The 22550-nt window shown below is 51.8% G+C and overlaps 3 long non-coding RNA genes across 5 annotated transcripts; all 3 read right to left on the bottom strand.

Annotated features, from left to right (window-relative positions):
• Positions 1–606: 606 nt before the first annotated feature.
• LOC129200552 (uncharacterized) lies at positions 607–4899 on the bottom strand. Of its 3 annotated transcripts, XR_008574968.1 has the most exons (9): positions 4755–4899; positions 4622–4668; positions 4395–4501; positions 3439–3501; positions 3186–3262; positions 2999–3106; positions 2784–2901; positions 1777–2025; positions 607–1623 (listed from the first exon to the last, which is right to left on the bottom strand). It is a non-coding gene; the product is annotated as an uncharacterized LOC129200552 (long non-coding RNA). The 3 variants fall into 3 exon arrangements; XR_008574967.1 differs by lacking the exons at positions 2784–2901; positions 2999–3106; positions 3186–3262 and having other exon boundaries at positions 4755–4892; XR_008574969.1 differs by lacking the exons at positions 2784–2901; positions 2999–3106; positions 3186–3262 and having other exon boundaries at positions 4773–4818.
• An 852-nt stretch (positions 4900–5751) lies between these two features.
• Positions 5752–6446, bottom strand: LOC129200556 (uncharacterized). The gene is made up of 5 exons (XR_008574974.1): positions 6406–6446; positions 6245–6300; positions 6130–6169; positions 5997–6043; positions 5752–5877 (listed from the first exon to the last, which is right to left on the bottom strand). It is a non-coding gene; the product is annotated as an uncharacterized LOC129200556 (long non-coding RNA).
• Positions 6447–9917: 3471 nt separating this feature from the next.
• LOC129200555 (uncharacterized) lies at positions 9918–10352 on the bottom strand. Its single transcript, XR_008574973.1, has 4 exons — positions 10334–10352; positions 10181–10244; positions 10036–10091; positions 9918–9960 (listed from the first exon to the last, which is right to left on the bottom strand). It is a non-coding gene; the product is annotated as an uncharacterized LOC129200555 (long non-coding RNA).
• Positions 10353–22550: the final 12198 nt, after the last annotated feature.

Raw genomic sequence — 22550 nt, 5'->3', positions numbered from 1 at the left:
AACGCAACACAGAGGACCGGGTCACAGAACGCAAGACAGTCTCCGTTGGCGGGCAGCGGCAAGGCACAGCGGCGCAAGGCGAGGCAGGGCGCGGGCCCACGTAACGCGAGGCACAGCGGCGCGAGGCGAGGCGGGGCGCGGGCCCACGTAACGCGAGGCGGTCCCCGTTGGCAGGCAATACGAATACAGAGTAGCGCAATGCGATATCCAGCCAAAGACAGGGCTGCGCAAGGCAATACAACACAAAGCGCTACAAAACAAGATGTCTCAGATGGTGGTCAAAACCAACACAAATTGCGGCAAGGCAACACAACACCAGAACAACGGGTGTGTGTGAGAAGCTAGGCTGTAAGACACAAGCCTCTAAGCATATGTCGCGTGAAAGGGTACGAGTCTGATGCGTGGCCGAGGGAGGCCCTCCCGTTGAGTCACGAGGTTCAGAAAGGACCCCCTTGCTTTCTAAACTCCTTCGCAGAGAGGAGCCTAGGTGCGGCTAGGTCCAGTCTTAGTCCCAGACTTGGTCAACGGTTTACATCTAAACGATTATGTGTGTGGCCACATATCAGAGTCAACGTTTGCCTGTCAAAGCCCCTCTAAGGACTTTCACTGAAACAGTTTCGCAAAGTTGAAAAGAAAAATAGGTAGTTTATTGAGGCAACAGATATAAAAAGTTTGGAACTGCCGTTGATAAATGCACTTACTGCAACAATTTTGAGCTCAAGTTAATAGTTCAGCGCTTTTGTTAATGATAGTTTTCCCGGGGTAACATCGGACATAATCGGAGGCGCAAGTCTTACCAAAGAGGCGTCCCTGCTTGGGGAGGAGAGAGAGGTCCAGGCCCGTCGAGCCGTCCGCATAGTTGGAGTTCTCGTCCTCAAAAAAGAGGATTCTAAATGCCAGATTTATACTTTTGGCAAGGTGGGACTAAGTCAGGTATCGTGTGCCGATTGGCCCTCGACAAGGCTTGTTGTGCAGTTGGTCGGGGCTGGGGGGGGGAAGTGGCGGAGAACAAACGTGTTCGGTCCAGAGGAGCGGTGGTCTGTTTAGTTTTACCAAAGTAAGGTCGAGCTGCGAAGGAGGCTCCCCCTCACCCCGGGCGTCACTTAGTTGATTAAGGAGTAGACCCGTCAGACGCCGCATCTTGTTAAGATGAACAAATTGCTCATCTCCTGCCCCTGTTCGGGTCCGGTGCTTATCAGTGCAAGATAAGCAAGTTGCTCAATTCCTGCTCTCGCCCAAGCTGGACTCCCCCGGGGCCCCTTCTGCTGGGTCAAAATGGCCCTGTTTTTGGCACCAACAAGCCTGGACTAGTTCGGCATCCCACAGCATATACAGAGATGAAAGATGGTATCAAACTTCAATTGAGGCGGAAGTTTCTAGAGCACAACTGTGAGTCCGGCACAGACCACCTCCACAAAGGCGACCTCGCAGAAACATCTGCGATGCGAGGCGTGCTTTAAGCTCCGATCGCGAGACGAGAAACGCTCGACGGGCCGTATTCCGAAGCGACGAGGCGTCACTGACCCCGCGGATGCTCGCCGAGCGCATGCGGCGGAACCTAGAGACCTGCCGTAAGGCGCCGTACGCATGAAAAGCGCAGATCACGCAAATGACGCTGCAACGCTGAGAGAGGCCAGAATGTTTACGTCCGGCACGATGGACCCGGGACCCCTATCTGTCCCTAGACTCGAGGCAGACTAAATAGCCCTCTGCTACCCTGGCGTTAAACCCCCTGCTGGCCCTGCCCCCAACCACCGGGTTTGCCCCTTAAATTACCTTTCAGAGGGCAGAATCCAGATTCCCTTCTCATGGGGAAAAGGTCATCTAACCGGGACGCTCCCCCATCCGCCGGGTTCCGCTTTATCCCTCACGAGACAGAGCGTCGCCGGTCGCCGACGTGCCGCCCGGCGTCGACCTCCGCTGCGACGAAGCCCTCCTTGGAAACGCCTTCCTCTCGCCCGTCCCTTTTCCTCGGCCGCTCGGAGTCGGATTCTTCGGCCTGCCGTGCCGAGGCCTTACCACCACCTGTAAAACTCAAAGGACGGGATGTGATTTTAGCTACGTCTATAATACGACACCTCAGAAAACTGCTACGTCAGCGCACCGGTCATCGCTCGCCTCGCTTAGGTTCGCTCCGGTGCGGATATCCCGTTCGCGCATCGATTCGCGCCTAGAAAATACAACCGGAAAAGCGTGAACTAGGCGGAGTCGCCGACACGCCGATCCGCTGACGTCGGACGCCGGCCCGCCTTTGTCCGGCGCTCCTCTTGCCTCTTCCGGGGGCCTGTCACGCACGGCTTGTCGCTCGGCCTCTGACAAACCCAAACAAACTGTGCAAAGTAAGGCGGTGGCCGCTGACCGGTAGCTTGACGAGACCGAAAGGTCTGTCATCTTTTCTGCATAAGCCTTCTAACTAGAGCTAAAACCAACAGAGAAGAGATACACCGAACCCCAAATATACCAACTAAGGCACATTTGAGATTGAACCCACTCAACTACCGCACAAACTGCTGCTCCCAGGAGGCCAGAGTACAGCTTCTGACCCCCGCCAATGCAATGAAACTGTGACAGCTGTCTACAGATACTTGCCCAGAGATGGACTGTAGCGTCTTCACCAAAAGAATCCGGTCATGCCAATGTTTTACCGCCACGCCACAAAGCTACGCTACCCCGTCTTTAACATTGCTACACCCCTGGGTGGAGCGGCTCCGACCCCGACACGGCGCGCAGACTCCGCAAACGCGACCGTGAGACACGAGAAGGCCGCGAGCAAGAACGGCTACCGTGGCGAAGGTAAGACTGGCGAGGAAGCCCTGCGGCACCGCGACGTTGCGGATGCTTTATAGCGGCCCCGGGAAAGAGGCGACGGCCTTGGCCGGCGAGAGAAAGAGGCTGTCAAAACTGAAATGACAGATGCATCAGAGGCCGGGTTTTAAGATCTAAGGCCTTTAAAAACGTGGGGAATGAAACCTGAGAAAAGAACTCGGGGCAAACGTACCGCTCGGAGGAGCTGCTGGCAGCGCCTAGCTTGGCGCCGCAATAGACGTCCGCTCAGAAACATCTACGACACGATGCGCGCCAAACAGAGCTATGCTTTAAGCTATAACTACAAGAGAGAAACTGGCTTGATGAGCTCAATACCAATGAGCACAGATATTCAAGACTCATGAGATCTAATAAGGTACTTGGTGATCACAAAAAGCAGCGGAGGCATCGAGACCCAAGGGAGGTGCGGCGTAGAGCATAAGACAGACAACGCAACCTACATGACACAACCGCACGCGGGCTTAAAGCGCCCTGCCCGGCGCGGTCTAGCACGGTGCCGACGAGTAACCCGCTCCCTTTGCCTACCCGAAGGCGACCGCTCACGGACAGCCCTCTCCCGTACGCTAACTTTAAAAGCCATCCCCTGCAACTCCCAAACTTGTCCGGACCTACCTTCTTACGGCGCTCTGCTCTCCTCCTCTGCCGCTCTTCGGTGGGCATCTAGCCAGTCCGCATCTGGAAAAATCACACCGAGTTATCAAACAAGTCACCCAGATGCCGAGTGAGAGCCAAACAATTCCGGACGGGCCGTATCGGCACGCTAACCGTACGCTCCTATTGCTATTCCGCCTATCCCCGACTCGACAGCCCTGGGCAGAGCAGCTCCACACACACACACCACACACAGAGACGGACGCTACACAGAACGCTACAAACAACGTGACTCACAAACGAGAGAACACTCTCAGCGAGAGGAATGACTCCTGGACCGGAGAGGCTGCCGAACAAGGCGACCTATAGGGCACGACGCCCGGGTGAGGAAGCTCTATGGCAACCCCAGAAGAGAATTGACCGTAAATGGCCCGTTATAAGAAGTTACTGTCAAAACCGAGATGATGGGGGCAGCAAGAAGCCCGTCTTCAAGACCTAAGAAGGTAAGGATGCAGGGAGGAAGACCCAGTCCCTGAAAATGGATAGCTGGAGAGCAGAACTCCGGACGCAGCCTGGTATAGCGCTGCAAATAGAGGACCCGCCAGAAACTTCCGACACGCAAGAACGATCCACGCCGTAAGCTCGCTATGCGAGAAAAGAAGCGCCCGATTGGCGGTACGCTGACAAGTACCGGCGTTCGAGAGCCTAGGGACGGCGCCCGAGAAGCGTGCCGTGCCCCTCGAGTGCAAAGAGGGCGTTGAGACCCGAGGAAGGGCTAAGACACACAGGACGAGACACGCAGACATAACACAGGCTGGAACTGCCCTGCCCGGTCTAGCATCATGGTGACATGTAACCCGCTCCCTTTGCCCAGCCAAGGGGAACTGCTCCCAGACAGCCCTCTCCCCGGCGCTAGCCAGAAAACCCCTCCACCACAACCCCCAAACTCGTTCCCTCCCCGGCCACGGTCCCTCAACTTAGCTTTCCGAGGGCCGGGGATCCGAATCCATCGGCAACAAAAACATCAACGCCGCGCATTGGCTAACTGGGATGTTCCTGCAGTCGCCCGGTGCCTCTTCATCAGCTACAATAGAAAACAGAACACAAACAAAACAGCACTGTCAGTCAGCGTTGCATCAGCCGGCCAACACCACCCTCTCCCATGACACCCCCTTCCTCAGAAGGACCGTGTCTTTCTGCTCACCTGCTCGGTCCACAGATGGACCCTGCAGCTGTCCTCACTTGCAGCACCTAAGATGCCAAGAGACACAAAATTACTCCTATGTTTGTCAGAAGTCACCGCTCCCACAATCGCCCTCGCCATTCCTCCAGCTCACCTCAAATGACCGACCCACCTCCTTACGGCGCTCTGCTCCCCTCCTGTGCTGCTCTTTGGTGCGCTCCCTCTCTCTCTGCATCTGAAAAAAAAAAAAAACAAAAAACCCCAAACTAATTAAACAAGTCAGCCAGATGCCGAGCGAGAGCCAAACAATTCCAGACTGGCCATACTGACACGCTAACCGTACACTTCTATTGCTATTCCGCCTAACCCTGGACTCGACAACCCGGGGCAGAGCAGCTCCACGCCCAAGACACACACGCACAGGGATCAACGCTACACAGAATGCTACAAACAACACAAATCACAAATGAGAGAAAACTCTCAGCGAGAGGAATGACTCCCGGACCGGAGAGGCTGCCCAACAAGATGACCTACAGGGCGTGACGCCCGGGCGCAGAAGCTCTATGGCAACCCCAGAAAAGAATGGGCCGTGATAGCCAGTTATAAGAAGTTACGGTCAAAACCAGGGCGAGGGATGCGGCAAGAAGCCTCTCTTCAAGACCTAAGAATGTAACGATGCAGAGAAGAAGCCTCGGTCCCTGAAAAGGAACGGCTGGAGAGCAGAGCTCCCGATGCAGCCAGGGATGAGGCTGCAAGAAAAGGACCCGCCGGAAGCTTCCGAGACGCAAGAACGATCCACACCGTAAGCTTGCGAGGCAAGCAAAGAAGCGCCCCATTGGCGCTACACCAATGAATACAGGCGTTTGAGAGCCTAGGGATGGCGCCCGAGAAGCACGCCGTGCCCCTTGAGCGCAAAGAGGGCGTTGAGACCCGAGGAAGGGCTAAGACACAGAAGACAAGACACACAACAAACATACCGCAGACACAGGCTGGAACTGCCCTGCCCAACACAGCCTAGTGTTATGTTGACAAGTAACCCGCTCCCTGTGCCCGCCCAAGGGGACCGCTGCCAGACAGCTCTTGCCCCTACGCTAACCGCAACACTTCTCCCCTGCGACCCCCGAACTTGCCCCCTCCTCGGCCCGCTCCCTCCCTGGCCCCGGTCCCTCGACTTAGCTTTCAGAGGGCCGAGGATCTGAATCCGTCCACAACGAACAACACGCGCATCGTGCATCGGCTAACTGGGATCTTCCTGCAGTCGTCTGGACCCTCTTCACCTACAGTAAAAACATCACCAAAACAAACAAAACATTGTTGTCAGTCAGCATCGCACCGGTCAACACCAACCTCGCCCACGACACCCCCCTCCTCAGAAGCACCGTGTCTTTCCGCTCACCTGCTCGGTCCAGAGACTGACCCTGCAGCCGTCATCCCTCGTGGCACCTAGGACGCCAAGAGCCACAAAATTACTCCTACGTTTGTCAGAAGTCACCGCTCCCACAACCGCCCTCGCTGCTCTTCCAGCTCACCTCAAACGGACATCCGGTCCAAAAGGCGGCCGCACAGCCCCTACAAGACCAGAAGGAAAAGCTCAAACTAGGTGCTATAGAGTGCTTTGCTATTAGACACTGACAAGCGCCTCACCTTCTCGGAACGCTCGTCGGCACGCGGCTTCGCCCCTCCGAGGCTCCCTGCGGCACCTGCCAAAAATCAAGCGAGAGGCACGTGCTGAGACGCTGCCCAAAACTGCGGCTTGCCCGCACCGATTCCTACCTCCCCCTCCTTGACCTCAGCCGCTCGCTCACCTGGCCTCCGTCGTTTTGGGCTGCCGTCCTTGCGCCCCACCTAGAAAACACAAACAAAGGCTCCCTGTATCTTAACCAGCAGTGCAACACCGGAAAAATAACTGCTGTACTTCAGCCCGCTAGTCGCCGCTCACCAGGCCCGAGTCACCTCCCGTGTCTGTGTCCTACGGAGTCCATATCCAGCTTTGCACCTTCAAAATAAAAGCCACACGCAAATCTTAATGGAGTCATATAGGCACCGGCCACATCTTCCCTCCGACTCCACTGGCCGACCCACCTCCTTACGGCGCTCTGCTCCCCTCCTGTGCTGCTCTTTGGTGCGCTCCCTCTCTCTCTGCATCTGAAAAAACCCCAAACTAATTAAACAAGTCAGCCAGATGCCGAGCGAGAGCCAAACAATTCCAGACTGGCCATACTGACACGCTAACCGTACACTTCTATTGCTATTCCGCCTAACCCTGGACTCGACAACCCGGGGCAGAGCAGCTCCACGCCCAAGACACACACGCACAGGGATCAACGCTACACAGAATGCTACAAACAACACAAATCACAAATGAGAGAAAACTCTCAGCGAGAGGAATGACTCCCGGACCGGAGAGGCTGCCCAACAAGATGACCTACAGGGCGTGACGCCCGGGCGCAGAAGCTCTATGGCAACCCCAGAAAAGAGTGGGCCGTGATAGCCAGTTATAAGAAGTTACGGTCAAAACCAGGGCGAGGGATGCGGCAAGAAGCCTCTCTTCAAGACCTAAGAATGTAACGATGCAGAGAAGAAGCCTCGGTCCCTGAAAAGGAACGGCTGGAGAGCAGAGCTCCCGATGCAGCCAGGGATGAGGCTGCAAGAAAAGGACCCGCCGGAAGCTTCCGAGACGCAAGAACGATCCACACCGTAAGCTTGCGAGGCAAGCAAAGAAGCGCCCCATTGGCGCTACACCAATGAATACAGGCGTTTGAGAGCCTAGGGATGGCGCCCGAGAAGCACGCCGTGCCCCTTGAGCGCAAAGAGGGCGTTGAGACCCGAGGAAGGGCTAAGACACAGAAGACAAGACACACAACAAACATACCGCAGACACAGGCTGGAACTGCCCTGCCCAACACAGCCTAGTGTTATGTTGACAAGTAACCCGCTCCCTGTGCCCGCCCAAGGGGACCGCTGCCAGACAGCTCTTGCCCCTACGCTAACCGCAACACTTCTCCCCTGCGACCCCCGAACTTGCCCCCTCCTCGGCCCGCTCCCTCCCTGGCCCCGGTCCCTCGACTTAGCTTTCAGAGGGCCGAGGATCTGAATCCGTCCACAACGAACAACACGCGCATCGTGCATCGGCTAACTGGGATCTTCCTGCAGTCGTCTGGACCCTCTTCACCTACAGTAAAAACATCACCAAAACAAACAAAACATTGTTGTCAGTCAGCATCGCACCGGTCAACACCAACCTCGCCCACGACACCCCCCTCCTCAGAAGCACCGTGTCTTTCCGCTCACCTGCTCGGTCCAGAGACTGACCCTGCAGCCGTCATCCCTCGTGGCACCTAGGACGCCAAGAGCCACAAAATTACTCCTACGTTTGTCAGAAGTCACCGCTCCCACAACCGCCCTCGCTGCTCTTCCAGCTCACCTCAAACGGACATCCGGTCCAAAAGGCGGCCGCACAGCCCCTACAAGACCAGAAGGAAAAGCTCAAACTAGGTGCTATAGAGTGCTTTGCTATTAGACACTGACAAGCGCCTCACCTTCTCGGAACGCTCGTCGGCACGCGGCTTCGCCCCTCCGAGGCTCCCTGCGGCACCTGCCAAAAATCAAGCGAGAGGCACGTGCTGAGACGCTGCCCAAAACTGCGGCTTGCCCGCACCGATTCCTACCTCCCCCTCCTTGACCTCAGCCGCTCGCTCACCTGGCCTCCGTCGTTTTGGGCTGCCGTCCTTGCGCCCCACCTAGAAAACACAAACAAAGGCTCCCTGTATCTTAACCAGCAGTGCAACACCGGAAAAATAACTGCTGTACTTCAGCCCGCTAGTCGCCGCTCACCAGGCCCGAGTCACCTCCCGTGTCTGTGTCCTACGGGGTCCATATCCAGCTTTGCACCTTCAAAATAAAAGCCACACGCAAATCTTAATGGAGTCATATAGGCACCGGCCACATCTTCCCTCCGACTCCACTGGCCGACCCACCTCCTTACGGCGCTCTGCTCCCCTCCTGTGCTGCTCTTTGGTGCGCTCCCTCTCTCTCTGCATCTGAAAAAACCCCAAACTAATTAAACAAGTCAGCCAGATGCCGAGCGAGAGCCAAACAATTCCAGACTGGCCATACTGACACGCTAACCGTACACTTCTATTGCTATTCCGCCTAACCCTGGACTCGACAACCCGGGGCAGAGCAGCTCCACGCCCAAGACACACACGCACAGGGATCAACGCTACACAGAATGCTACAAACAACACAAATCACAAATGAGAGAAAACTCTCAGCGAGAGGAATGACTCCCGGACCGGAGAGGCTGCCCAACAAGATGACCTACAGGGCGTGACGCCCGGGCGCAGAAGCTCTATGGCAACCCCAGAAAAGAATGGGCCGTGATAGCCAGTTATAAGAAGTTACGGTCAAAACCAGGGCGAGGGATGCGGCAAGAAGCCTCTCTTCAAGACCTAAGAATGTAACGATGCAGAGAAGAAGCCTCGGTCCCTGAAAAGGAACGGCTGGAGAGCAGAGCTCCCGATGCAGCCAGGGATGAGGCTGCAAGAAAAGGACCCGCCGGAAGCTTCCGAGACGCAAGAACGATCCACACCGTAAGCTTGCGAGGCAAGCAAAGAAGCGCCCCATTGGCGCTACACCAATGAATACAGGCGTTTGAGAGCCTAGGGATGGCGCCCGAGAAGCACGCCGTGCCCCTTGAGCGCAAAGAGGGCGTTGAGACCCGAGGAAGGGCTAAGACACAGAAGACAAGACACACAACAAACATACCGCAGACACAGGCTGGAACTGCCCTGCCCAGTCTAGCATCATGCTGATGAGCAACCCGCTCCCTTTGCCTGCCTAAATGGAACTCCTCCCAGACAGCCCTCTTGCCTATGTTCACCATAAAACCCCTCCCCTGCAACCCCCAAACTTGCCCCCTCCTCAGCCCGCTCCCTCCCCGGCCACGGTCCCTCAACTTAGCTTGCAGACGGCTGGGGATCTCAAACCATCTGCAACAAACAATATGCACATAGCACATCAGCTAACTGGGATCTTCCTGCAGTTGCCCGGTGCCTCTTCTTCATCTGCAGGAAAAACAAACAAAAAACCACACCAAATCAGTGCTGTCAGTCAGCATCGCACCAGTCAACACCAACCTTGCCCACAACACCCCCCTCCTCAGAAGCACCGTGTCTTCCCGCTCACCTGCTCGGTCCAGAGACTGACCCTTCAGCTGTCATCCCTCGTGGCACCTAGGACACCAAGATTCACAGATTTACTCCTATGTTGGTGAGGAGTCACTGCTCCCATGATGGCCCTCGCTATTCCTCCAGCTCACCTCAAATGGGCATCCAGTCCCAAATGTGGCCACACAGCACCTGCAAAACAAGAGAGAAACACTCAAACTAGGTGCCGTATAATGCTTTGCTATTAGACATGGACAACCGCCTCACCTTCTCGGACTGCTCATCGGCACGTGGCTTCGCCCCTCCGAGGTTCCCTGTGGCGCCTGCAAAAAAACAAAGCAAAAGGCACATGCTGAGACAGTGCCCAAAACTGCAGCCTGCCCACACCAATTCCTTCCTCCCCCTCTTTTACCTCTGCTGCTCGTCCTCGCCCACTCTGCCGTTTACATGTTGCCATGCTGACACTTGCGCCCCACCTGCAAAACACAAACAAAAGGATACTTTTAGCCAGCAATACGACACCTGAAAAAATAACTGCTACTTCTGCCCGCTAGGCACTGCTCACCTGGCCCACGTCAGCTCCAGCGGTGATAGGCTGCATTGCTCATTGCTTCACACCTTCCAAATAAAACGAGCCATACACATAAATCTTAATGTAGTCATATAGCCACCGGCCCCATCTTCCCTCCGACATGCCCGGCTGACCAACCCCCTTATGGCATTCTGCTCGCCTCCTCTGCCGCTCTTTGCTGCGCATTTTCTCTCTCCGCATCTGACAAAAAACCCCACCAAATTACTAAACAAGTCATCCGGATGCCGAGCTATAGCTGAACAATTCCAGAGATCTTGTTCCCATTTAGGAATACCATCCAGAGCCCGACTAGAAACCGCCATTAAAAGACACCCCCAAACATTAAGCCCCACCCAAACAAGCCTTTGACACCTTTGAAAGTCAATCTGCTTTCACTACCCCTGAACATGCGCTCCCAGGGGGCTCCCGTCATCTCCACAGAACACTATGGAAATGCTGCTCCACACAGCCTGCTGACAGCTACTCGATCAGAGGCGACTACACGACCATTGCCCAAGCGGTCCGGGCATATCAATGTACTAACCACACGCTATTCCACTGAACCCTGATTTGACACCCCCGGGCAGAGCAGCTCCACGCCCAAGACACACACACACAGACCAAGGCTACACGGAACGCAACAAACAACGTGACTCAAAGATGAGAGAAAACTCTCAGCAAGAAGGAGGACTCCCTGACCGGAGATGCTGCCGAGCAAGATGACCTACAGGGTGCAACACCTAGTCAAAGCAGCTCTATGGCAACCCCAGAAAAGAACTGACTGTGATGGCCCATTATAAGAAGTTACGGTCAAACCCAAAACGATGGATGCACAAGAAGCCTGTCTTCAAGACCTATGAACATCAGGATGCAGGGAGGAAGCCCCAGTCCCTGAAAAGGGATGGCTCAAAGTGTGTCAGATTTCCTGATACAGCCTGGGAAGAGGCTGCAAGAAGGGGTCCCAGCAGAAACTTCCAAAGTGCAAAATCGATCCACGCCGTTAGCTTGCCACACAAGAAAAGAAGTGCCCGAATGGCAATATGCCAATGAGTAGATGCATTCGAGACCCTTGCGATGGCGCCCGAGAGGCACGCCGTGCCCCTCGAGCGCAAAGAGAGCATTGAGACCCGAGGAAGGGCTAAGACACACAAAACAAGATATACAACAACTCAGACACAGACTGGAGCTGCCCTGCCCAGCAGAGTCTAGCACGGTGCTGATGAGTAACCTGCTCCCTTGGCCCACCCAAAAGGAACCGCTCCCAGACAGCCCTCTCCCCTACACTAACCATGAAACCCCTCCCGGGCAACCCCCAGACTTGCCCCCTCCTCATCCCAGACAGGCCTCTCCTCTACGCTAACTTTAAATGCCTCTGCTCGCTCACCCCTCCTACCCCCACAACTTACTACCTTGTCCCTTCCTCCCAGACCCTCCCCAGCCCCTCAAGTTAGCTGTCAGAGAATCAGGGATGCGAAACCATCCACAACAAGTACACACCTACCATACATCAGCTTACTAGGATGTGCTGCAGTCACCTGGTTCTGCTTCATCATCTGGATAAAATTACCCCATAAACAAGCAGTGCCATCAGTAAGCCATCGCACCGGTCAACGCCAACCTCTCCCATGATACCACCCCTCCTCAGAAGGGCCGTGGCGTTCCGCTCCCCTTTACCTTCTGGAAATGGACCCTGTAGCCATCATCGCTTGTGGTCCTAAGATGCCAAGAGATGCGAAATTACTGTAACTCTTGCAGAAGTCACCGGTCCTATTCTCCTCCTTGCTACCACTGCAGCTCACCTCAAATCCTCATCCAATTCCAAAAACAGCCAGCGTGGCACCTGAAAAACCAAAGAGAAATGCTGATCTGAGCGCCCATCATTTCCCGCTTTGGGACGGCAGCCCTGCCAACGACCGGCTTGCCTTCTCGGACCGCTTACTGGGATATGGCTTTGCCCCTCCGAGGCTGCTTACGGCACCTGAAAACCACCAAAGCAAAATGCGCGTGTCAAGGTGCTGCCCGAAACCACAGCCTGCCCGCATCGATTCCCATCTTTCGTTCCTTTACCTCGGCCGCTCCCCCTCACCGCCTCTGCCGCTTACAGGTTGCCGTGCTGAAGCTCGGGTGGCGAGTGACGCAAACTACCTCCTTACCTACAAAGCCCTTCAGGGAATTACAGAGGCAGTCGGCCAACGGCAAAAGCGTGACGATCACGACACGGCATCTCAAGGATCCAAAACGGGCACCTTGCAACTACAGAAACCGGTGCTAAAACACAACAGAGAAATATGAACAAGAAAACATAACTGCCGTGACCGATACCAGAGCAAGCCTCGCCGTGTGCTTAAGGCAAAACTAGAAAGTAGGAAAAGCTTGCATGGCAGGACCACAATAAGAAAAAGACCCGTGGCTGCAGGTTTTTGGGGGTTTTGTTTTTGGTTTTTTGATTGTTTGTTTTTTAAATGAGCACAGGTAACACATCCTCCTCTCCAAGAAATTCCAGCAAATACAGTCACTCGAGCCTGTGCTAGAGACAAACGCCTAGTCCGGGTCTCTAAGTAACTGTGAAATCCAGGTGGACGGTGAATGGATAGATGCAAAAATGAAGTCAGGGAATGAAGAAAGTAAGAGGCACAGAAAAGCAGAGAGTTCAGGAGAGCATATTTTGATATACTCATCACTCGACAAGACTGTTCTTATGTTCAGCCCTGCATATTCTGACACAGAGGAACAGATGGTTTACGGCACATCTCTGTACCATCGTACCTCCTGTCAGCTGCAGAGAGACTAAAACAGAACAGACCTCATCGACATCCAAATCCAACTGCAAAGCTGACCTGAGAAGGGCTGATGAACCATCCTCCAGTCCCAACACTGTAGAAACCCCTTTTCTTCTCCCAAACTCCCAGGGAAGGAACCCCATTCCTTCTAACAGCTCCTCAAGAGCTGCTCTTCTGAGCTATTTCCTGTGTTCTGCAGGCAAGTCCTCTCCTCTGTTTTCCTGCAAAGTCTAGGCTCTGCTATAGGCCCAGAAAATAAGTGAATTCCTAATGCTTATAATCTATGAGGGGGCTGCCGCAAGCTGCGGAGGTTCTAGAAATGGCGTGGTAGTCTGTGGGTGACCGGGAAAGGCGATGAGCTGTCCTGTACCCTGAAATACACCACGCCTTATGTTTGTGCTGTTTCGCTAAGAAATACTAGAACTCCATCGACAGATGCATACAAGATGCTCGCCCTAAACCCTGCTACATAATCTCACCATCGGTCTTATTAGAAGAGATGACATCATCAACTTACACAGTAAACAGCAAAGCTAGTGAAAAAACAAGGTTTCATCTCCAATAAAATCAGGAATTCCAGTAAAATACAATGAACTAGGAATAAAAAAAGTTACTTACCATTAAATCCCAGATGTGCAAACCCCTGAAAGCTCAATACAAAATTATTAACTTGGAAAAAACCCCCCATACCTGCATACAGGTGTGTTTTCCTCTCTCCATCCTGCTTAACCTCAACTATTCCTGATGCTCTTACCTCAGATATGTCCGCTTCCCTAAACAGCAAAACAAACAGCTGAGCCAGCTCAAAAACTGCCATCAACTGAAGGAATAGCAGAGCACTGACACCAGAGAAACCCAGGAGCTGAATGAGCTCCCTAGCAGAGGCCTGTGGCTCATATACCCTGGGCCCCGCCCACTGCCCTTCCCACCATCCCCTGGGAAAGGGGAGGGGCCGACCACCAGAAGGCTTAAAGGCGGCCAGAGGAGGCGCCGTGGGTTTTCTGATCTGCCTTGAGTTTGTGACCTGCAAAGCACCTGAATGGAGAAAGCGATCCTTATTGGAAATGATGATGCCTGCTCTTTTATCCCAGCTTCAACTTTTGCATCGGCAACGGGAAGGTAATTAAACTTAATTTTTCCAGGGCGTAGAGAGAAAAAGATAAGCGTCGTATCAAACTACATAGGAAAGCAGTTTGTTAAATGCAATAGCGATACTGAAAATTGTGTGCTTTAGTTTCCTGTAAAAAACTCACGATGCTATGGGGTTACGCATCGCCTCTAGCGTAGGTGACACGTGCGATCTAACCTCTACTGGATCTATGTTCTAGACGAGACTGAATGACAAAGCAGAAATAAATCCTGTAAGAATACCTTCTTAAAAATATTTCTGGTTGCAAAGTAAATTATTTACTTTAAATTGTTGATGACTCGAGTAACCTCGTCGGTCTCTCTGACTGACTCCCTTAACAAAATTAGATGTGTCCTAAAGGACAGAAGACACCAAAAAACCATGAAAATACAAAAAAAATGTATCAGAAACTCTATGATGCAGCCTGACGAACACATATGTAGCTAGAACTAAAATAAATTATAAGACACATCAAATAACACTATGGCAGATGTGTCGATAGAAATGGACGAAGGCTGTTGCCTGCTCTGGAAAATTCAAGAGGCAAGCTGCACCAAGGATAGACATCTTTGGGGTACCAGGAAACAAGCAGAAACATACTGTAAGACAGAAAACAAAAAGACTGCTCTGGAGGAAAAAGATGGCTTCCGAAAAGGTTCCAAAGGAACGAGAAGCATCGTCGCAGAGATTAGAGAGGTCCCGAAGGGGCCGGAGAGACCGAAGAAGTCTCGGGGCCGTGATGAGCTCTAAAGGGAATTGAACAAAGCACGGATGCCCTCGGGGGACCGAACGGAAGTGCGCGGCACGGAGGAGAGGACCGGGGTAACGGGTGCGGTCTCGGGAAGAGCTCTGAGAGGAAAAGAGGGGTGCAAAGCGCCCTCCCGACAGGGCTCCGGGGCGTAGGGGATGTCTCGCGAGGGCTCGGCAAAGGGAGCGGAAGAGTCCCGAAGGAGCCCGAGAGATCAAAGAAGCCTCAGAGATAACGATGTGGAACTCAGAAGGGGACTTCGACAAGGTATGGATGCCGTCAGGGGGCCGGGAGCCGAACGAAGACATCCTAAACTGCAAAGAGTAACGCGGGAGCGCTCTGCAGGGCACAAAAAACCCCAAAAGGTGGCCAGAGAGACCGAAGGAGGCTCGAGGGCGCAAAAGGACACGGGAGGGGATTTGAATAGGGTGCAGATGTCCTGAGGAAGACGTGACCCATTGGAGGCAAGAGAGAGGGAGCAGAGGACAAAAAGACCGCTCTAAGGAAGAGTGATGACCCAAGGACACATCCTGACAGACCAAGAGGGCTACAAATTACGTTCCAGAGGTAAGAGTGTGCTGAGGAGACTCTCTAAAGCCTCGGGATGAACGGAGAAGGGAAAAACCCAAAAGACATAAAGAAAACTTAAAAACAAACAGGGGATGCGACAAGCAAGAAAGTAGTAAAAATAGGGGTAGACAGCTTGCTAAAAGTAGATGTGGAAAGAAAATTTAAAAGGCAAAAGGGTACAAGGGAGAGGAAAAGAAGATTTAAAAATAGGGAGAGAAAACTAGATAAAAGTAGATGTGGAAAAAAATGAAAAATAAATGCATTAAAGGAGGAAAAATAAAAAAAATAAGGACAAGAAACTAAATAAATGGAGACATATAAAGAAAATTGTAAAATTGAGGGAGTACCCAACAGACAAGAAAGCATTAAAAAATAGAGACAGGAACTAGCTAAAAGTAGATGTAGAAAAAAGTCTTAAAAGCAACAAGATTAAGGAAATAAAGGAAAAGAATAAAAAGCGGGAAGATGGTAAACTAGATAAAAATAGAGAAGGAAAGAAAATTTAGAAGCGACGGGTTAAGGACAGACAGGAAACAATTTAAAAACAGGGAGAGACATATTGATAACAGTAGACATAGAGCAAAAATTTTACAACGCAGGATGCAGGAAAGAGACCGCGAGAGCCCGTGCGCCTCTGTGGGAGGCCGTGGGGGCACATCTGAACCCGTGGGAGCCTGCGGGAGTACGTAGGAGCCCATGTGCGCTTCTGGGAACCTTGGTGCTCCCGTGGGAACTTGTGAGAGCCCGTATGCACCCTCGAGAACCCGTGGGAGGCTACGTGCATCTGCAGGAACCCATTTAGGCCTGTGGGAGCCTGTGAAAGCCCGTATGTCCCTGTAGAGGCCTGTGGGAGCCTCTGTGCACCCTTGGGTGCCCGAGGGAGCCTGTGTGCACCCGTGGGAGCTTGCGAGAGCCTGTGGGATCACGCGTGAACCTGTGAGAGGCCGTGGCAGACTGTGAGAGGCCGTGGCAGACAATGAGAGTCTGTGGGAACTTGTGGAAGCCTGTGGGAGCCCACGTGCCCACATGGGAGGCCGTTTAAGCCCGTGAAAACCCATAGGATCCTGTGTAGCCCGTGGAGGCTCGTGGGAGCCTGTAGGACCCTGCGGAAGCCCGAGTGCTGCTGCGGGATCAGGTGTGAACCTGTGGGAGACTTTATGCAGCCTCGAGAACTTGTGGGAGACCACGTGTGCACGTGGGAACCTGTGTAAGCCCGTGGCAGCCCACGTGCCCCTGTGGAGGCCTGTGGAAACCTCTATGCACCCTTACGTGCCTAAGGGAGCCCGTGGGAGCACACGTGCTCCTGTGGAGACCCGTGGGATCCTCTATCCACCCTTGGGTGCCCGAGGGAGCCCGTATGCATCCGTAGCATTGAGAAATTCTTGTACCGAGCAACGACTAGCTTTGAATTTAACAAGGCCTATGAGCGATTAACGTGTACGGAGAACACATCCTAACCTTGAGAAGAGAACCGTCCTGCTGGGATTGCCCAAACAGGGTCGATAAGGAAGAACAGCTTGGCCTGACGACAGAGTTGGGAAACATCCGAGGAGAAGAAATTGTCCTTGAGACTCGTGACCATAAAAGGGAAAAGGAGTGGGGGGGGGGGCTAACTGCCCAGATGACCACCGACGACCACCCGAGACCCCCGCGCGTGCGTAGCGTAGTTTTGCGACGCCAGCATCGTGTAAAAGTAGTAGATAGGCGGAGAGGCGGAGACTTCTCAGAAAATGGATGAACGTTCACACCTTTAAGATATATAAAGGATGAACTTTTGTTTTAAGGTAGGTGTGATAGGCGGAGCTATCCCCCGTGCATCCGGCGCCGTAATAGAGAATGCCTGCTCTTTAATACTACATTAGCATTAAGGAGTTCTTTTCCGGTGTTTCGGTAACAGTTTCTGGCGACCCGGATGGGACTCTGCTTCTGAACCCAGATGGATCCGCGGGATAGTAGGACCTCCAGCCGGCACCGAGGGATTCTCGGGGAGAACCTCTGATCCCTGGACTGAAGAGCTCTGAGCAAGACCCCTGGGAAGGTAAAGGCATTCTTTTCTTTAAGGGACACTAAAGTAAGGGACGTTAAAGGTTGCCTGCCCGTAAGGCGTGGCGAAAGCCTCGCGGGGTTGGCCTACAAAGGTGCCTAAGGGAAGGATTCGATCCTATCGGACGAAAGTCTGAAGGACACCCGGGTTTGGAAGAGGTGGGTTAGAGTCCCGCTGGTATGAGGGGTTCGAGTCCCCGACTTCCAGTTATTTTGTGTTAAATCATTGCTTTTGTGTTTTCATCTTGTTATTTTGTGTTAAATTATTGGTTTAGTGTTGTTGCGTTACGTTTCGTACTATTTTGTAACGGGTAATAAACCCTCGGCGGAACGGGGGATTCTAAAAAAAATCTCCTGTCGGATGTATATTGAAATATTGGAGAAAGGTGCGGGGAGATCTTCTCGCTCTGAGGCAGCCTGTGGAATATTGTAACAATTGTTGGCCATTGTACGGCCAAATAATGGAATGTTAAAATATAACACCCTGTTACAATTAATGTTGTTTTGTAGAAGAGAAAATAAGCGGGATGAAGTACCGTATGTAGATTTGTTCTTTACGTTAAGAAATCATCCGGAGTGGCAAAAGGTTTGCGGGCTTGCTCCGCAGGACCCTATGGTTATAGCCCTGGTAAAGGAAAGCGGATGGGGGGTGGAGCAGGAATTTGAAAAGATGTTGCTCAGCCTGTAGCATTGGAAAAAGGTGCTTGAAATGTGAGAGAGAGGGTGATTTGGAGTTAATGATTGCTCCTCGATGGAGATAGGAGAACCCTGTGGATAAGAAATGATGATGACAGCAGCGTAAGAGGAGAGAGAGGGAGCGGTCGTAGACAGGATGGTGAAGTTAGAAGCGCAAGAGGAACGGGAGGCGGGAGTCGTGAAAGAGCAGGATGACTTGGCGGGGCGGAAGGATTTAGCCCGATTGCAGGAAGAACATGGGGGAGACGGGAAGAGACGAGGGGAGTTATTCAAGCTCCTCTCGGGCAAGGAGTCGGAAATAATGGGCCAGTAACAGTTAAAGTGCTGTTTTCAATAACAGAGCTAAGATCCTGGAAAGAAATGGCAGGTACTTACAGGGAAGACCCAGAAAGGGTGGCAAAGGTGTTTGAAATCATAATTAGAGCTCAGGACGCTGATTGGAATGACATGCAGGTTATAACGGACACATTGTTAGATGAAACTGAGAAAAAGATGGTATTAAACACTGCCCAGAAACAGGTAGGAGGGGCACGTGCTAATGGGGATTTGCAGGGAAGGGTAGATCGGAATTTTCCTACCGTAGACCCAGGGTGGGATCCCAACCGGCCGGACCCCGGGGGGCTTTTAGCAAGGTGTCGGAGACAGATACTATTTGGTGTAAGGCGTGCTATGCCAAGAACGATCAGCTGGTCCAAATCATATGAGGTTAAGCAACAACCAAATGAATCCCCGTCCGCCTTCGTGGAGTCACTGCCAGGAAATATACTAATCTGAACCCTGCAAAACCAGAAGAGGCTGTCCAACTGGCTTCTAGCTTGATGGGACAATTGGCACCAGATATAAAAAAGAAACCTCAAAAATTAGAAAGGGCAGACTCAAGGGATTTGGGAAAGATGTTAGAGGAAGCATGGATAGTTTTTAATAATAGGGAGAAAGAAAAGGAGACACGACAGGCTCGAAGGGAAAAAAATCTAAGAGATGGGAGACTGATTGCTGCTTTAGCAGGGGCTCCTGGAGGAGCCTATAGAGGAAGGTGAGGCACAGTAAGGGGTTACCGAGGAATGGGAAGAGGAGCATCCGCTCGGTTGGGTCCGAATCGGCGTGCAGTTTGCAGACGGGAGGGACGCTGGAAAAGAGAATGCCCCCCGAGGGAGAGGGGGAGAGTCGGGGCTAAGGCCAGAACAGGCGCAAATAGCCGCCAGGCTGCTTACCCTAGGTGGAGATACTGATCGATGATGAGGACTGGGGGAAGTCTCGAAAGAAGCCCCAACGGAACCCTCGGTCACGATAACATTGGGGAATGAGGAAACAGATTTTCTGGTAGATACCAGAGCGGCCTACTCAATGAGTAATACTTATAAAGGGAAACTAAGCCAAGAGAATGTAGTTGGTGGTGGTGCTACAGGGAAAAAAAAGAAAAGAGACCGTTCTTTCAACCGCTACATTTTAATACTGGGAAACAGCGAGTAACCCATCAGTTTTTATACATGCCAGAGCACCCCGTTCCCTTGCTGGGAAGAGACCTCCTCACCAAAGTCGGAGCACAAATAAATTTCAAAAGAGGAATGATCTGTGTAAAGATACCTGAATCTAAATCTTTAGATGCTGAAGTTTATACGTTACAGGATCTGGTGGAAACGGCAATCCTGCGGGAAATAGAGGATGCGGTAATCCCGTTGGTATGGGCCAGTGGAATTCCGGGAAGGTCATGAGCCGTGGAACTGGTGAAGATTCGGTTAAAGCCGGGAGCTAAACCGGTAAGGCAGAAACGATACCCTTTACGGTTAGAGGCTAGAGTAGGATTAGAGATGTTAATAAATAATTTTAAAACATTCGGGCTATTGGTTGAATGCCAGTCAGCGTTTAACGCTCCGATCCTGCCGGTAAAGAAACCTCATTCAAATGAGTACCGTCTGGTACGAGGCCTGAGAGCTGTCAATCAAATTGTAGACAATTAAAGAAACAGACACATGGTTTACAGTTCTGGACTTACAGGTTTAAAGTTCTGGACTCAAAGGATGCTTTCTTTTGCATACCCTTGAACAAGGGGAGTCGGGAACTGTTTGCCTTCAAATGGGAAAGCTGCACGACAGGGCGAAAAAATCAATGGATTTGGATGGTTCTTCCCCAGGGGTTTAAAAATAGCCCGCTCTGTTTGGGAATCAATTAGCCAAAGAGTTAAAAGAATGGAAGCAACATCACGAAGACTCTACTTTGCCGCAATGTGTGCATGATGTGTGAATTGCGGCCGAGTCACCTGATAAGTATATGGAAATTGCTATAAGCCCTTTAAATTTCTTGGGATGCGTGGGGTATCGAGCATCTAAAAAGAAGGCTCGACTACTAAAATAACAGGTATTATATTTAGGGTTTGCTATTTCCCCAGGTTTGCGGAGCCTGGGGACAGAGAGGGAAGAAGCTATATGTCAAATACTGGAACTGACTTTGAAAAGGGAACTGCAGGCTTTTTTGGGAACGGCAGGGTGGTGTGGGTTACAACCTCTTAACGAGGCATTGAAAGAATTGGGAGACAGGTTGGTCTGGACCCTGCGGTGTCATTGAGCCTTTGACTCGCTTAAAAGAACCTTAATGATGGCCCCAGCTCTAGGACTACCAAATCTGACTAAACCTTTTGAATTGTTCGTTTGTGAAAGGTTTCACCTAGCTCTGGGAGTCCTCGCCCAACATTTGGGATCCCGGAAAAGACCGGCGGGATACTTTTCAAAACAGCTGGACAACGTGAGTAAAGGCTGGTCGTCCTGCCTCCGGGCCATAGCGGCGACTATATTGCCGATTCGAGAGGCACGGAAGTTTGCTACGGGGCAACGGATGACCGCGTAGGTGCCCCGTATGGTGACGGCGGTACTGGAGCAAAAAGGAAATCGCTGGTTATCGCCGAGCAGAATGATGAAATATCAAGCCATCTTTTTGGACACAGATGAGGTGAACTTAAAGGTAACATCTATGCTTAATCCTGTATTATTTCTATCCACCTCTTTGGAAAATAGCGGGGAAATAGAATGGGACTGTTCTCGAACAATCGAACGGGTCTACTTTAGCCAAGAGGACCCGAAGGATACCGCGCTTGAACGCCCTGATTGTGAAGTATATACGGATGGAAGCAGCTACGTGGAAAAAGGAAGATGGTTGGCAGGTTATGTGGTGGTTTTTCAGGAAAAGGCGATTAAAGCAAAGGCTCTTCTACCTAACACCTCAGCACAGAAGGTGGAATTAGTGGCACTTGAAAGGGCATTAACGTGCTCTCAAGGAAAGCGAGTAAATATTTGGACAGACTCCAAGTATGCCTTTGGAGTGGAGCATGCTCACGGAGCTATTTGGAAAGAGAGGTCTATTGTCAGCTCGACGGTCCCCCATTACATATGGAGAAACTATGGTAAAGCTCTTAAAGAGCGTCCGGTTACCGGCAGAGTTTGCAGTGACGCACTGTAAGGCTTATCACTTTGGAAATACCGAAATCTACGTGGGAAACAGGTTGGTGGATCAGGCGGCTAAGGAAGCAGCTAAGGGGGAGGGGCATCTTTTGATTGTCCCTAATAAACACATTAACCTTCCAAAGGATAGGCTGTGATATCAGGCAAAAATTTTAGATGGCTGCCTATGGGAGTCGTTAGAAAAGGTAATAGTCCAGGAGATTACTGGCAAATAGGTTTTTTTATTTTCTGAATTGCCCCGTCAAAATGGTTACCGATATTTATTGGTAGTAGCGGACACCTTTTCTGGATGGCCGCAGGCTTTTCCCTGTAGCACCGACAAGGCGAGAGAAGTAGTAAAGGTATTAATGAAAGAAATAATTCCCAGATTTGGAGTACCAATAGGAATGTCCTCTGATAGGGATCCCCGCCTTGTGGCTGAAATCCTTCAAAATTTGGCTCATGTATTTGGAAATTGGGATTTAAAAGAATACACGATGAAAATGGGAAGGATTGTTTCCTTGTTTCAGATACATGTAACACCTCTTTCTTCACCTCAAGGTTTGGATACACAGGTTCATCCTTACCAGCCTGGACATTGGGTCTATATCAAGGTCTGGAACGAGGAACTCCTTCAGCGAAGATGGAAAGGACCGTATCAAGTGATATTAACTACTTTTACTGCTGTTAAGGTTGCAGGGAAGGAGTCCTGGATCGATTATACTAGAGTAAAACCAGCATCATAGCCAAAAGAAGCTCAATGGAAGGTCTGCTCATTGGATAAAGAACCTCTCCAAATAAGAAAATTCAAAAA

This window comes from Grus americana, unplaced genomic scaffold, assembly GCF_028858705.1.
Source record: "Grus americana isolate bGruAme1 unplaced genomic scaffold, bGruAme1.mat scaffold_287, whole genome shotgun sequence".
Taxonomy (NCBI): Eukaryota; Metazoa; Chordata; class Aves; order Gruiformes; family Gruidae; genus Grus; species Grus americana.
This window is presented reverse-complemented; position numbering and strand designations above follow the sequence as displayed.